Consider the following 16,692-nt stretch of genomic DNA (forward strand, 5'->3'; position numbering starts at 1 on the left):
GCCATGGCACAAAGGGAATGGATTTGAAGTCACTCCCTGTGCTGCGGCCCCAATCCAAACTGGGGTTGCTTGCAGCCGCTTTCTCCAGAAAAAAAATTAAATTGTGAGTAATTTATGCATTAAATCAATTTCTCCCTATGCTGAACAGTAAAGCAATTAAGAATATAAGAGGCCCCTAGGATCAGGCTAAAGGCCCATCTAGTCCAGCTTTCTGTTTCTCACAGTGGCCCACCAGATGCCTCAGGGAGCACTCAAGACAACAAGACACCTGCATCCTGGCGCCCTCCCTTGCACCTGGCATTCTGAGGTAGCCTACTTCTAAAACAACAAGGTTGCATATACCCATCGTGGCTTCTAACCTACGATGGACTTCTCCAGAAATCTGTCCAATCCACTTTTCAAGGCAACTAGGCCAGACACCATCAGCACATCCTGTGGCAAGGAGTTTCATATATTAATTTCATGCAGGTTAAAGACGTATTTTCTTTTTCCAGTTCTTCCAACAATTAATTTTAGTGGATATCCCCTGGTTCTGGTGTTGTGAAGAGGTAAACATGTTTTTTTGTATTGGCAACCTTCAGTCTCAAAAGACTCTGGTATCGCGCTCTGAATGGTGGTTCTGGAACAGCGTCTAGTGTGGCTGAAAAGGCCAATTCGGCCATGGCTAAAGCCGCCCTGGGTCCCTTTAGGGAGAAGGGCGGGATATAAATAAAGTTTATTATTATTATTAATTCGGGAGTGACAATCCCTTCCACACTGGGAGCAAGTGCAGTCTGTCCCTGGTCTGTCTCCCTGGCTATGGGCCTTCCTTCTTTGCCTCTTTGCCTCAGACTGTTGGCCAAGTGTCTCTTCAAACTGGGAAAGGCCATGCTGCACAGCCTGCCTCCAAGCGGGCCGCTCAGAGGCCAGGGTTTCCCACTTGTTGAGGTCCATCCCTAAGGCCTTCAGATCCCACTTGCAGATGTCCTTGTATCGCAGCTGTGGTCTACCTGTAGGGCACTTTCCTTGCACGAGTTCTCCATAGAGGAGATCCTAAACATAAGAAACATAAGAACAGCCCCACTGGATCAGGCCATAGGCCCATCTAGTGCAGATTCCTGTATCTCACAGCGGCCCACCAAATGCCCCAGGGAGCACACCAGATAACAAGAGACCTGCCTCCTAGTGCCCTCCCCTGCATCTGGCATTCTGACATAGCCCATTTCTAAAATCAGGAGGTTGCACATATACATCATGGCTTGTAACCCATAATGGATTTTTCCTCCAGAAACTTGTCCAATCCCCTTTTAAAAGCATCCAGGCCAGATGCCGTCACCACATCCTGCGGCAAGGAGCTCCACAGACTAACTACCCTGGTTCTGGTGTTATGTGAGAGTGTCAAAGCATCTCTCTATCCACTTTATCCTTCCCATGCATAATTTTGTATGTCTTAATCACATCCCCCCTCAGGCGTCTCTTTTCTAGGCTGAAGAGGCACAAACACTGTTGCCTTTCCTCATAAGGAAGGTGCCCCAGCCCAGCAATCATCTTAGTCGCTCTCTTTTGCACCTTTTCCATTTCCACTATGTCCTTTTTGAGATGTGGCAACCGGAACTTGACACAATACTCCAAGTGTGGCCTTACCATCAATTTGTACAATGGCATAATAATATTAGCCGTTTTGTTCTCAATATCTTTGAGTATCCTTTTGAAAAGGGGTTGGACAGATTTATAGAGAAGTTCATCCATCCCCTGCATAATTTTGTATGTCTCAATCATATTGTCATCCCCAGGTGCCTTCTTTCTAGACCAAGGTTGCCCAAACCCCGGCCCTGGGTCCACTTGCTGCCCTCGAGGACTCCTAATCCAGCCCATGGGGAGCCCCCAGTCTCCAATGAGCTTCTGGTCCTCCAGAGACTTGCTGGAGTCTGTGCTGGCCTGATGCAACTGCTCTCAGCGTGAGGGCGACTGACCTCACGTGAGCTGTGGGATGAGGGCATCCTCCACTTCTTGCTGTTTCACGTCTGTGATATAGCAGCGGCAGTGAAGAAAGGGCTGGCCTTGCTTCGTGCAAGGCCTTTTATAGGTCTTGAGCTATTGCAAGACCTTCATTCATTCATATAAGTTCCATCTCTAATATGTTCATTTATGTAAATTTATTCAAATTTGAAATGTAAAATTAATTCAATTTTTCCCAGCCCCTTACACAGTGTCAGAGAGATGATGTGTCCTTCCCACCAAAATGTTTGGACACCCTAGTTCTAGACTGAAGAGCCCCAAACACTCTACCCTTTTCTCATAAAGGAGGTGCCCCAGCCCAGTAATAATTTTGTTTCATCAGTAATCAGTTATAATCAAGTATAAATGCTGAATTTGTCTGGTGTAGATGGAACCAGACCTGAGTCATTTTGGACTCTTCAACAGCCAAAACACACACAAAGAAATCAAAAGCCATACTCACAAAACTCATATTTTATGGGCAAAACTAAAGGTGGGACAGGTGGGATTACGACTCCCTAAGGAAATCAACTGATCCTTTAACCATCCCCTTCAGATGATTAGTTAACTTCGTTGAGGACCTCACCAACAACCAGGTGTATCCCCTGCTGACTTTTTAATCAAAAACCAGAGTTTAAGTGAAATTGGTATCTTAACACTTGACTCTGCAAGTCCAGCTACAGGATATTGGTCCAAGGAAAACCTTTTATTCTGATCTCACCCAATTTAAAAGATCTCTCTCAACAGACAAACAAGGAAATCACTGTAACTTCAAAGAATATTTTTATCTGATAGGTATGAAACAAATATCATTGAAATTCAACCTAAATATGTAGAATAAGGACGTGAACTTCCAGTCTTAACCCATTTTTGCCCAGCCCACAGGTGTACACATTTAGTCCCTGTTGTGTATATGTAAAGTTGGGCAGAATTACTTAAACAAAATCTATATCAAAAGAATGAAAGACATTCTTTAATACAGTGATGACAACAAAACTTCCCCCCCCCCCTCAAAGTTTGAGAATTTTTCTTTCTGAGGTCTGCCAAATTATTAGTAAATGGCTCATAATTAATAGGGAGTAATGAACATCTCAGGCTACAACTGCTGCCTCAGGCAGACTGTCAATACATATCTAGTCTTGGACTACGTACCCTAGTGTTGAGGTATCCATTCAGTGGGGTTTAGGCATCCATAGTAGCTTGGATCAAGGTTCATTACTTGGTCTGGAGACCACCACCCAGTATAGAAACTGAGACTGCTTGTAATTTTAAATACTGAAACTAAAACTAAGCCCAAGTATTGAACTGTCCATACCAAAAGCATTTGGCATATAGGCTGTCATTTGGTATCAAAGCTTGAGCTGCTTGCAAGATGTGATGTAGATGCTGAGGTATGAGCTAGGTAGCAAGGTTCAAAGCTGTCCATTTAAATTAGGCCCATGGTAAAGCATCAGTTTCCACATTGATGATAAACTTGGCATCAAGCAGACAGTTAATTCAGTCATGTCAGACTTAGTGGCAAAAGCTGACAATGCCTGAGTGCGAGAGTCTAAATCCCTTCCAGGATAAGAACATAAGAACAGCCCCACTGGATCAGGCCAGAGGCCCATCTAGTCCAGCTTCCTGTATCTCACAGTGGCCCACCAAATGCCCCAGGGAGCACACCAGATAACAAGAGACCTGCATCCTGGTGCCCTCCTCTGGCATTCTGACATGACCCATTTCGGAAATCAGGAGGTTGCGCATACACAGCATGGCTTGTACCCCATAATGGATTTTTCCTCCAGAAACTTGTCCAATCCCCTTTTAAAGGCATCCAGGCCAGATGCCATCACCACATCCTGCAGCAAGGAGTTCCACAGACCAACCACACTTGTGGGGCCACTTGTGGGGATGAAATCCCTACGTGGTCCCAAAACACAACGTTTATGTTTGGGCCAAGGATGCATGGTTTCTGCATGATGAGTCTGAAAGTCAGAATCTATTATGGGATAGAACCTGTTTAAACAGCTTTGACTCAGACGTGTCCAGGTCTTGGCTTCACGCTTCCCCCGTGAGACTGAATGTTGGCATCTCTCACAGGATCAAGCCTGTTTGGGCAGCTTCAGTTCAGCACATCTGTGCCCAGGCCTTGGCTTCATGCTTCCTACAGGAGTTTAGATGCCAACAATGATAACTGTCGGGGTTCCCCTCCTCCCACGAGTCCCCAACTTACCAAGGGAGAAGGCCGCTGGACCAGAGCAGAGGCAGCAGCCTTCCCAGCCCTCTCAGGAACAACCCTGGCAGCTCCAGGTGAGAGGAGGCGGGAGGGAAACAGAGAGAGGAAGGCGAGGAGTTGTGGTAAGCCCAGGAGAGGGCAGGCCCAGAGACAGGCCCTCTTTGTACCCTCCCTGTGAGGGAAGGGGAGGGGTCTGCCCTACATAAACCTGGAGGCCAGGAATGACAAGGCAGTGGGGAGTCAGAAGAGCAGGCAGGAGGATCTGCTGACAGCAGCCCCTGCTCCTGACTGGCAAATGCTGCCAACCCTAAGAGGGGGAACCAGGTGACGCAACCTCCCCCTTCTTGTGGGGGTACTAGTCTGAGGCCTCCACCAGGGGTCCCCCTCAGAAAGGCCAGGCGGGCCCTCCCCTCCCCTCCCCCCACAGGGAGGTCTCACAATAACGAATGCGCAGACACCAGGCATTCCTTCATACATGTAACTCGTTTCTTTGGACTCCCTATTTTTGCTCCTTGAAGAAATGTAATTCAAGGTTTTAGTTCTATCAAACACTGTCATTTTATTTATTCCGTTTTTTTAGTTCCTGGATTTATATACAATGTTTCATCAAGATATGAAGAGTGGTAGCAAGTAAATGAGCATTGTAAAAGTTTCATACCCTTGGCTTGATTCAGGAAGTTACAAACCAGACACAAAGATTAACTGTATTAAACGTGATGTTCCATCATACATATACCGAAGCAATACTTGGTGTATTAAGTTTTATAGTGCTTTTACCATGAATTGTTATTTTACTACAACTCTGATAACACAGGCCTACAAAACTGAGGGTCAAAAAAGTTTTTCCCAAACTTTATAGTGGTTTGATATGAATTTGGGGTGCTGATTCCAAAAATGGCATCCGTTTTGTCCTCCCTCATGAGGAAGCTGCTTGAACCATTCACTAGTGAGGCTATACTATATCTCCAAAACTAGATGTGATAGGGCAAAACGGATGCCATTTTTGGAATCAGCACCCCAAATATACCCAGGAATTGGTGTAATGTTTGAGGAAGCAAAATGTGCGTTGACCTGTGTAATTATTGCATATATTTAAAATAAATGTTAGCCGCTGTCCAATCCACTGTGATAGACAAGTGGAAACCAGGAGCCCTCCTCCCCCTTTATAAATGTACTTAATATCTCAAAACTTTTTTCAACCTACCTGTTTGCTTGAACATCCTTGTAAGACCTAGTGGGGAAGAAGGGTGCAACGTATTCAGAAAGATCATCATCGCCATTAAGTTTGGCATAGGAGAGTTATTTCTAAACTGATTCTGAGGGAGAGAGGGAGGGAGGGAAAGGTCAGAACTGAAGGCTTCCGTGCTATTCCCAAAACAACCCAGGCTCTGATTTGGTGAAGTCCATGACTTTCACATGGACACAAGTGCACACAATCATAAAAGGGTCAGCCCTCCTCCTTTCTGTTAATATAGTGGTATTCAAAGTTTTTGCATGCAACCCTCCTTCTAATCTTGTTCTACCTTCTGCCAACATTTGTAATGATTTCCCACCATCAATGACTAGCATGCATAAGCAACTTCGTGACCACCTTGTACAGTGCTCTGATCACCATCCAAAGCACCTGGAAAAAAGCAACGCTGAACATTAAACATTTACACTAGACACAGTATTTCTCAAATGGTGGTTCCATGGCCCACCAGTAAGTCACAATCCAATGTTTGGTGGTTTGCAAAACTGATAAGGTCGAGTAGGTTATCAAGGGTTAAACAACCTGCTACTTGCGGGGAAGGGGGGAGAAGCACTGCCGCCCAATCACCATTATAGCCACAGAGGCTTGAGTGGCTGGTAAAGCAAAACTTTTTCTTTAGGTGGGTCCCGATGCAAAAAGGTTTGGAAACCACTGCGTCTAGAGTTTGACCTGGGTGACTTCTGTCATTTTACCATATAACCAAATAATCAGAGGTATCAGGTTCACTAAAACAGTAACACTAGGAATTAAATATTAGTGGCAAAGGGCGGGTTCTGTTCCATGTAACAACATACTTTAGTGCAGAACTTTACTTTTCTCACAGGAGTTAATGGTTGCCTATGGGAATAAGCAAAGAAACTAAAAGGTATGTGCCACTTACCAATGGGGATCATACTGGGAACTCATCGATAAAATGTGTTGGTTGTTGCCCATACAATCACTAAGGGCTACAAGCTCATACCCCAGAATGCCATGCAGCAGCCCTTTAACACCCCAGAATGCCTTGTGGAGTTGGAAGGCAGGAAGGAATACAGTTATCTGTCTTCTTTCTTGAGAAAGCACCAGTAGAAAGCGCACAAATGGCTCAGTCATCAAGGAAGATAGCCCAGTGAGTTCTGTGGGACCATCATCAGATTTGCAGTCGATCATGCATTGGAACATCACGACACAGCACTTATCACTATTTAGGTTCAATTATCAATAGATCCCAGTCAATTATATGGCAATAAAAAACAAATGGGTTTTAATCTGCAAATTTGTTGGGGGAGAGTCCAAAGCATTTTCCCCATAATAAGGGTGGGATAGAAATATTAACACTCCCCATGTGGAAGATGCTACTGTTATACTCTCCCTTAGCTAGGACCAAAGCCACTACTCAGCTGAGTATGTGAAGACTCAAACGCCAAAGCATTCTGCCCTCAACATACTGTTGGCAACCTTCAGTCTCGAAAGACTATGGTATCGCGCTCTGAAAGGTGGTTCTCGAACAGCGTCTAGTGTGGCTGAAAAGGCCAATTCGGGAGTGACAATCCCTTCCACACTGGGAGCAAGTGCAGTCTGTCCCTGGTCTGTCTCCCTGGCTATGGGCCTTCCTTCTTTGCCTCTTTGCCTCAGGCTGTTGGCCAAGTGTCTCTTCAAACTGGGAAAGGCCATGCTGCACAGACTGCCTCCAAGCGGGCCGCTCAGAGGCCAGGGTTTCCCACTTGTTGAGGTCCATCCCTGAGGCCTTCAGATCCCTCTTACAGATGTCTTGTATCACAGCTGTGGTCTACCCGTAGGGCACTTTCCTTGCAAGAGTTCTCCATAGAGGAGATCCTTTGGGATCCGGTCATCATCCATCCTCACGACATGACCGAGCCAAAGCAGGCATCTCCGTTTCAGCAGTGCATACATGCTAGGGATTCCAGCACGTTCCAGGACTGTGTTGTTTGGAACTTTGTCCTGCCAGGTGATGCCGAGAATGCGTCGGAGGCAGCGCATGTGGAAAGCGTTCAGTTTCCTCTCCTGTTGTGAGTGAAGAGTCCATGATTCGCTGCAGTACAGAAGCGTACTCAGGACACAAGCTCTGTAGACCTGGATCTTGGTATGTTCCGTCAGCTTCTTGTTGGACCAGACTCTCTTTGTGAGTCTGGAAAACGTGGTAGCTGCTTTACCGATGCGTTAGTTTAGCTCGGTATCGAGAGAAAGAGTGTCGGAGATCGTTGAGCCAAGGTACACAAAGTCATGGACAACCTCCAGTTCATGTGCAGAGATAGTAATGCAGGGAGGTGAGTCCACATCCTGAACCATGACCTGTGTTTTCTTCAGGCTGATCGTCAGTCCAAAATCTTGGCAGGCCTTGCTAAAACGATCCATGAGCTGCTGGAGATCTTTGGCAGAGTGGGTAGTGACAGCTGCATCGTCGGCAAAGAGGAAGTCACACAGACATTTCAGCTGGACTTTGGACTTTGCTCTCAGTCTGGAGAGGTTGAAGAGCTTTCCATCTGATCTGGTCCAGAGATACGTAGATGCCTTCTGTTGCAGTTCCAAAGGCATGCTTCAGCAGAACAGCGAAGAAAATCCCAAACAAGGTTGGTGCAAGAACACAGCCCTGCTTCACGCCGCTTCAGATGTCAAAGGGGTCTGATGTGGAGCCATCGAAGACAACAGTGCCCTTCATGTCCTTGTGGAAGGATTTGATGATGCTGAGGAGCCTGGGTGGACATCCAATCTTGGAGAGAATCTTGAAGAGGCCATCCCTGCTGACCAGGTCAAAGGCCTTCGTGAGATCTATGAAGGCTATAAAGAGTGGCTGTCGTTGTTCCCTGCATTTCTCCTGCAGTTGTCTAAGGGAAAATACCATATCAGTGGTGGACCTGTTGGCTCGGAATCCGCACTGTGATTCTGGATAAATGCTCTCTGCAAGTACCTGGAGCCTCTTTAGTGCAACTCAGGTAAACAACTTTCCTACAACGCTAAGGAGAGAGATGCCATGGTAGTTGTTGCTGTCACCCCTGTCGCCTTTGTTCTTGTACAGCGTGATGATGTTTGCATCCCTCATGTCTTGAGGTACTCCACCTTCTCTCCAGCAGAGACAAAGGATTTCATGCAGCTCAGTGACAATGATCTCTTTGCAGCACTTTAGGACTTCAGCAGGGATGCTGTCTTTTCCAGGTGCCTCGCCAAAGGCAAGGGAGTCCAGGGCCACGTGAAGTTCTTCTAGGGTTGGTTCACTGACAAGCTCCTCCAGCACAGGCAGGCACTCAAAGTTGTTCAGCGCTTCTTCGGTGACTACATTTTCTCTGGAATATAGCTCAGAGTAGTGCTGCACCCAGCGTTCCATCTGCTGCGTCCGATCCTGGATGACCTTGCTTGTGGCAGACTTCAGAGGGGCAATTTTTTTCTGCGTTGGACCTAGGGCCTGCTTGATACCGTCATACATCCCCTTGATGTTGCCCGTGTCAGCTGCTATCTGTATCTGGGAGCAGAGCTGGAGCCAGTAGTCGTTAGCACATCTCCTGGCAATCTGCTGGACTTTGCTTCGAGCAGCTCGGAGGACCTGCAGGTTGCGCTCACTGGGAGAGGCCTTGTATGCTGCTTGAGCTCTCCTCTTTTCCTCAATGACTGGTGTCAACTCCTCAGAGTGGGCTTCAAACCAGTCTGCCGCCTTGTTGGTCTTCTTGCCGAATATGGACAAGGCGGTGTTGTAAACGGCATTCTTGAAATGTTCCCATCTGTTGGATGCATTTGCATCGACTGGGCCTGGAAGAGATTCCTCAAGCGCTCGAGCAAATTCCTCCACTTTTCTCTGATCCCGGGTCTTGCTGGGATCAGCAAGGACACTCCAACTTCACCATATGGCGTCGGCACAACACGGGAAGCAGCAGTTACCGGTTATAAGTCTTTGCTCGATTGGCATAGAGCGTGATGCCAGGGGCTGCTTCCGACAGTGGGAGAGATCATTGCATCTCATTGGGCAGCTACCGCCTGCCTTAAGCTGGGCAGTCCCCAGCCAGTAAGGTGTTGCCTCGCCACGGTCTGTTAACCTCACGGGGTGCATGGGGTTTAGGGTGAAAACCGACAAGCGGATCGACAACTCTGCACCATGCAACAGAAAACAGAAAATTCCTGCCCTAAAGCTGGGCACCTGGAACGTAAGGACAATGACACCTGGCTTCTCTGATGACCTGCAAGAAATAGACGACGCACGCAAAACAGCTGTCATCGACATGGAACTGAGCACACTGCAGATGGACATCGTCGCCCTTCAAGAGACTAGGCTGCCAGATTCAAGATCTGTCAAGGAGAGAAATTTCTCATTTTTCTGGCAGGGAAAACCACCAAATGAAACTAGGGAACATGGTGTTGGCTTTGCGGTCAGAAATACCCTACTGAAATCCATCATCCCACCTACTGTGGGAAGTGAAAGAATTTTGTCCCTGCAGCTCCAGTCATCAGCAGGACCTGTCACTCTCATCAGTGCTAATGCACCAACTCTGTCGTCTCCAGCAGAAGCCAAAGACAAATTCTATGATGACCTGGCCACCACTATCAAGAAGATCCCCGTAAAAGAGCCATTGTTCATCCTCGGCGATTTCAATGCTAGAGTTGGTGCTGATAACAGTTTGTGGCCCACTTGCTTAGGTCAGTTCGGCACTGGGAAGATGAACGAAAATGGCCAACGCCTGCTAGAATTTTGCTGTCATCACGGTCTCTGTGTCAGCAACACGTTCTTCAACACGAAGCCCCAACGTAGAGTCTCTTGGAGACACCCACGATCAAAGCACTGGCACGAGCTCGACCTGATTCTCACCAGACGCTCCAGCCTTCCCAGCATCAAGATCACACGCAGCTATCAGGGTGCTGCCTGCGACACTGACCACTCCCTGGTGTGCAGCAGAGTGAAACTGCAAACAAAGTGACTGTATCACATGAAAAAGGAAGGAAGACCTCGCATTGTCCTCAACAATAGTGTCAGGAACCTCACAAGCAAAGGATAAAGGTGAATGCATCCTCCTTTCTTGCTGACATTGTCCAATAGTCAGAGGAATGAAACTTGTGCCTATGGAAGTTATTCCATCTCACTAATATGACAGGTCAACCTGACCCTGGTGCAATATTCTCACTAACCATGACACTATTCAACGCCTCTGCTCCCTGTTCCCCTACGTGAGATTAGCAGGTCAGGCTGAATTACTGGCTACCTGTTTCCTGGCTTAACTACTCACCACCGAACTACTATCCTTTTCTGTACTATTAGAAACCTTGGATTGGGGTGGATTCATGTTAATGAGTGCATGAGAGAACTTACTTTTAGAAAGAAGCCTGCGCAGCCTGGTCTTAAACAAAAGCTATTCTATGCAAACCTAACACAGAACAACCCTAAGACCTTCATTCAGAAGCAAGAATTATTCTTCTCTTTCAAACCGATTATTCAAGCCGATGTTCTTGGAAACTCTGATAAACTTAACAGTAATTGTTAGAACATGATAGCTTTAAGAGGCAAACACTGATTTATTAATATGCTCAGTCTGCTGGAAGACCCCCTGGAGGCATGACTCTCCGTAGCCTAAGAATACATCTGTTCATTTCTAAAGGAAAATATTAAAATCACACAGAGAGAGTGAATGTGTATGAACACCTGCAAATCACATTAATAGAATAAGAGGATGCCTAGTTATTCTGGTTCTTCCAAATGTCTTATCCAAGGCCCCCTGTAGCTGCCTGATTGAATAAACAGCTGTATAGGAGCATTGGAAAACACTCACACACAAGTACCTAGAGTTAGCATCCACGAGAGGCCCCGTGACTCTGGAAGAAAACATTGCTGACCTCTGCATTGCTGCTGCTGTTCCTTTTTTCACTGCTGAAAAACAGCCAAAGCAACAAGGAATCTCTGCAATTGCCACAAAAGGAAAGCCCACCAAGAGCATCTTGCCAAAGGCTCCGTATAACCTGGAACCAACCAGCCCTGAACCCAATAATGTGCAGACTCAGCTTCCAGGATGCTCAGATAAAAGGAGTGTGCATGACCTGGGCTCTTGGCCTTGACTTGGCCTCTCCTTTACTCGTCTACAACCTGTCCCAGGAACTCTGCTCAGTATTTGGTACTCACAGTGTGAACAGATTCATAGACACAAAACAACATTTTGTGAGCGAGTGTGTGAAATCTCACTACTGCAGTGCAGTCATCTAATTACGTGCTTGTGGCTGTACACACACAAACACACATACTATAACTCAGCTATTTCAGCCCTTTTCTTTTCATAGCACACTGACAAGGCGCTAAAACTGTCAAGGCGCACCACCTGAGTTTTGACAATTGACGAGGCACACTTGCTGCTGGTGAGGGGGAGTTCACATCTTCCAGTGGCTCTACTAATAAATTACCTGCCCCCAAACTCCCACGGCACACTTACAGACCATTTGCGGCACACCAATGTGCTGTGGAACAGTGGTTGAGAAATCACTGCTCTATAAATGTATTGTTATGGATTGAACACATCTTGTAGAAAAATGTACAGAACATTAAGCTTTTAGAGACATGGCAACCGGCAGGCAGGCAAACCTGCTGCCCCCTCACTCAGGCACACCAGAGTGGGCCAGTTGCTGAGTCTTCGCCCAGAGCCTGTAAACAAAGGATGTTATGAAGAAGCGCATATCTTAGGAATGTGTATTGCGGTCAAGCCAGAGCCAGTAGGTTTCTTAGCAGTGCAGATTTCAGCAACCTTCAGTAATTTTCCTTAGTGTCATCATGTGTTTTGAGAATGAATAAAAGTCTGAGGAAGCTAGCCGGGAGGACGGACTTCTCTCTCGATCTCATACCGTCCTACTTCCGGCTCCGCTCTCCCTGCATCAACTCTCTAAATGTCTGCTGTGTCTCATTCATTGCTCTTACTCCTTGCTGCTCTAGTTCTAACTTTCAAATCCTCAGAGTGCTTCTGCTTTTAGCACTCTCCCTCAGGCACCAAGGTTCTAAACCCTAGGTGCTTCCCAAGTAGCGTTGCACTGCTACACATCTGTTAAATGCAACATACCAAATTCTATACAACAGCATAGTCTTGAAATAACAAAGAATACTTGCTGCCTAATTTAGTTGGTTTCCAAGTATTACAGACTTTCTGAAACTGTTTGAGCTCAAGTAACCCGTTATGGAGTTTAATCAACAGCCCAGTCCTATCCCTCCCCTCTCTAGTGGTGCAGCCACAGCCTTCCCACCAGCCCTTCCGGCCTTCTCACCAGCACCCTGGCAGAGAGCTAATCAGCATGCTGCTGGAGCACCTTTACAGTCAATGCTGATTGTTTTACAGCACTCAGTGACAGTAGAACTCACATTTTGATGCTGCCTGGCCCCAGATTGGGCTGTATACTCGCTTCAGCCAGAAGACTTCATAGGTGTTCCAAATATCTTGCAAATACTATCTTTTCCTGCCAGTGGCATAGCTAGAAGGGGTGCAAAGCACTAAGTTTTGCAGGGAGTCTCACCACGGCATACAAGTGGCCCCTCCCCCTTCCCTTCGAAGCAAGGTGTTCTGCTCCATTTTGCTCCACCCCCCCAGAATGGCTCCAAAGAATAGGGGGAGGGGCTCCTTGCACACCACAGTGAGGCTCCCTGAAAAACTTAGTGCTTTGCACCCCCTCTAGCTATGCCACTATCTCATTCATGTGTAGACTACAACAATTTTAACTCGAAAAATGTTTTGCCATGAAAAAAATGGTAGCCTTCTGTCACCTTTGCTATCTAGAAATGAGTAGTTACGGAAACATATGACTTGTCATTCCGCATGCATTTTCCTACCGCACCCCAATGCGCAGATCAAAGCAGCCAATAATATGAGTTCAGTGATATCTATTCCCAGTTAGTGTGTGCAGGGCTGCAGACTACATATATTTTCATGCACTGTCTTTAGTTGCTGGTTTCTGAACTTAAAAAGCAAAATATGCAGAGCAGTGAAGAACCTATTGTTAAAACTAGAATTTAGGCTTAACTTTTGTACTGCTATAACTCTGCCAAATTTTACATTCTGTCTAAATGTGAGTAGCCACAGAATCATGATCCAACATGTTAAAGGTATGATTAATGTAAATCACCCCCTACTGCAGCCTCTCTAACCTCTATTCCTCTCCCCTCCCCACCCTGAGAAAATATTTCTTTCTCAGTGTGTAGTTGGTCTGCGGATCCCCTTGCCACAGCATGTGGTGATGGCTTCTTGCCTGGATGCCTTTAAAAGGGGATTGGACAAGTTTCTGGAGGAAAAATCCATTACGGGTTACAAGCCATGATGTGTATGCGCAACCTCCTGATTTTAGAAATGGGCTATGTCAGAATGCCAGGTGCAAGGGAGGGCACCAGGATACAGGTCTCTTGTTGTCTTGTGTGCTCCCTAAGGCATTTGGTGGGCCACTGTGAGATACAGGAAGCTGGACTAGATGGGCCTATGGCCTGATCCAGCAGGACTAATCTTATGTTCTTATCCAGTTTTGCCCCCTCCATGCCACCTCCCTGCCCCCACTACTGCCTTAACTTCTCTGGCAGGGTCCATCAGTGGTGGTGGTGAACTACAGCCTCTTGTGGCCACCAACAGAGCACTGCTCACTTGGTCAGCAGCCATGTAATGACAGCAGAACTCTGTCTCTGCATGACAGCCCAATCCACTGTAGGATTGGGTTGTAGGCATACCACCACAATTTCACTAGTTCTTTGTTGTTGGCAACCTTCAGTCTCGAAAGACTATGGTATCGCGCTCTGAATGGTCATTCTGGAACAGCATCTAGTGTGGCTGAAAAGGCCGATTCGGGAGTGATAATCCCTTCCACACTGGGAGCAAGTGCAGTCTGTCCCTGGTCTGTCTCCCTGGCTATGGGCCTTCCTTCTTTGCCTCTTTGCCTCAGTCTGTTGGCCAAGTGTCTCTTCAAACTGGAAGAGGCCATGCTGCACAGCCTGCCTCCAAGCGGGCCACTCAGAGGCCAGGGTTTCCCACCTGTTGAGGTCCACTCCTAAGGCCTTCAGATCCCTCTTGCAGATGTCCTTGAATCGCAGCTGTGGTCTACCTGTAGGGCGCTTTCCTTGCACCAGTTCTCCATAGAGGAGATCCTTTGGGATCCGGCCATCATCCATTCTCACAACATGACCAAGCCAACACAGGCGTCTCTGTTTCAGCAGTGCATACATGCTAGTTATTTGTTCTGTCCTAATTAACTGTCTGAATCACAATTAAAGTCTGAATGACTTTAGATAATGCACTTGCTCCCCATTTCTCAATCATTTTGGAACCATTTCTTAATCTCCTGCTGTCCTGAAAGAAGGGCATCCAAACCATTTTAAAATGACATGGCTCAGTCTTTCTTATAAAGTGATTATTATCTAACCTCTTAGCCTCTCAGAGTGTAAATCTCCTCACAGTGTAATCCACTACTGCCCTACCCGCTTAATTAAATATCAGTGCCTGCCAAACCCTAAAACTGCTAACTGCTCCGATTATAAACCTCGTAACTGGGGAAAATGCAATTCAATTTCAGTTTTTAAAAAGTCACTGTAAAAATGCAACAGAGAGTCAATGCAAGATGCTGGAATGGGAGTGATTATGGATTAGAGCACGGATGTCAAACTTGTTTCATACAGAGGGCCAGTTAGCATTCAAGGCTCCTGCTAAAGGCCATCATTAAAGTGACATCATTGAGCAGATGATGGCCAGAAATAAGCACTTCGTTATCACATAAAAACTCATCAGGCAAATGATAGAAGAGAAAATGTGCAAATCTTGATCATATCTTCAAGTTATGAGAGACCCAATTATCATGTGTGTTGCCCTTTCAGAAGTTCCTCTTCTGCCAAGGCATCACTGTGCAGCTCAACATCTGAGAGGCACTCTTCAAAGTGATGCCTCAGCAGAAGCAGTGCTGCTGAGAGGGCAGCCCATGTGATAACTGGGCTCTCTCTCAGCACCTCGACTCCCTCTCGCACCCCTCTTGCTCTGCCCTTTTCCCTGTAGTGTTCCTTGCATTCCGAGGCCTCCTTCTGTCTCTACCTCTCAGAGCCTCAGCAGAAGCAGTTCTACTAAATGGGCACTGGACACCTTCTGACTTTCAGGGAGGTCCTCATAGGTGGAACAATCTGTGACTTGGGACAATCTATGATTCAGGACAACCTTCTGGATGCTAAGAGATACCTCTGCATATCTTCTCTGCAGGATGGATGCTACCCTACAGTGGCATGATACTGAGGCACACCTAGTGGTACTATAAAAGAGACTGTTTAACAAGTTGGTCTTCAAAGAAGTCTAACTTTAAGCAACTTATCTGTTGTAAGAATTTCACCACCTGCAAAATCTTCCAAGAGGAGGTCTGACTTGTGTATATGAGCAGGAGGTCTAGAGGGTTGAGCCTCCATTTCCCTGAAGATAACATCCGAAGGTCGCCAGTACGAGGCCACCGGCACCGTGCGACCTTGAAGCAGCTGACAAGCTGAGCCGAGTTATTCCATCTGCTCTGAGCGTGGGAGGATGGAGGCCAGATCAGAACGAAACTTCTGAATTGTTGTGGCTCTTGCCTGATCTTGTCTGATCTTGGAAGCTAAGCAGGGTCAGGCCTGGTTAGTACTTGGATGGGAGACCGCTTGGGAATACCAGGTGCTGTAGGCTTATACCATAGTCTTTCGAGACTGAAGGTTGCCAACCATTTTTGAAAGATAGAGCCTTCTTTCAATTGTAAAAATCCCTACGGGGATTTAAATTAGCCTGCCTATGTAAGCCGCCTTGAATAAAGTCTGAGGAGAAATCTGAGGACCTAGAAAGTCAGTATATAAATACCTGTATTATTATTATTATACTATATGTTAGCAAGGTGGTTAAGGAAGACGAGGTGGTAAAGTTGATCCTAGCGTTGGGATTTCTGCAGGTGGGGTGTCTTTGGGTGGCATTAATATTGTACAAGGCTACACAAAGTGGGGAGGAATACTACAATATAAAAAAAAAGTATAGTGCTACAAGTTGCAATTGATGCAAAAGTAAACATGCACAGGTAGGCCTAGCCGAAACTAGCAGCCATCTTTAGACTTCTCCCAGCTGTCAAATCTGAATCTAGAACATTCTTCTCTGGCTGTACAGCGCTGTTGAAAAACATGCCGATGAAGATAGCCATAATAATTGATTTAAAAAATCTACCTTGCACACTAGTTAATGACTCTTCACCAGCATTTTTATTTGTGCTCAAAAATAGACCAGCATCCAGTTTAACTGTTAGGAACTAAACAGATGTGATTGACATA

At 46.4% G+C, this 16,692-nt stretch overlaps 1 protein-coding gene across 2 annotated transcripts in view; it reads right to left on the bottom strand.

Annotated features, from left to right (window-relative positions):
• The window catches only part of LOC136655753 (potassium voltage-gated channel subfamily KQT member 1-like), a 288,896-nt gene that overhangs the window by 240,023 nt on the left and 32,181 nt on the right, over nucleotides 1-16,692 (bottom strand). The gene's annotated exons all lie outside the window — the stretch shown is intronic.

The sequence above is a fragment of the Tiliqua scincoides genome, chromosome 6 (assembly GCF_035046505.1).
Source record: "Tiliqua scincoides isolate rTilSci1 chromosome 6, rTilSci1.hap2, whole genome shotgun sequence".
NCBI lineage: Eukaryota > Metazoa > Chordata > Lepidosauria > Squamata > Scincidae > Tiliqua > Tiliqua scincoides.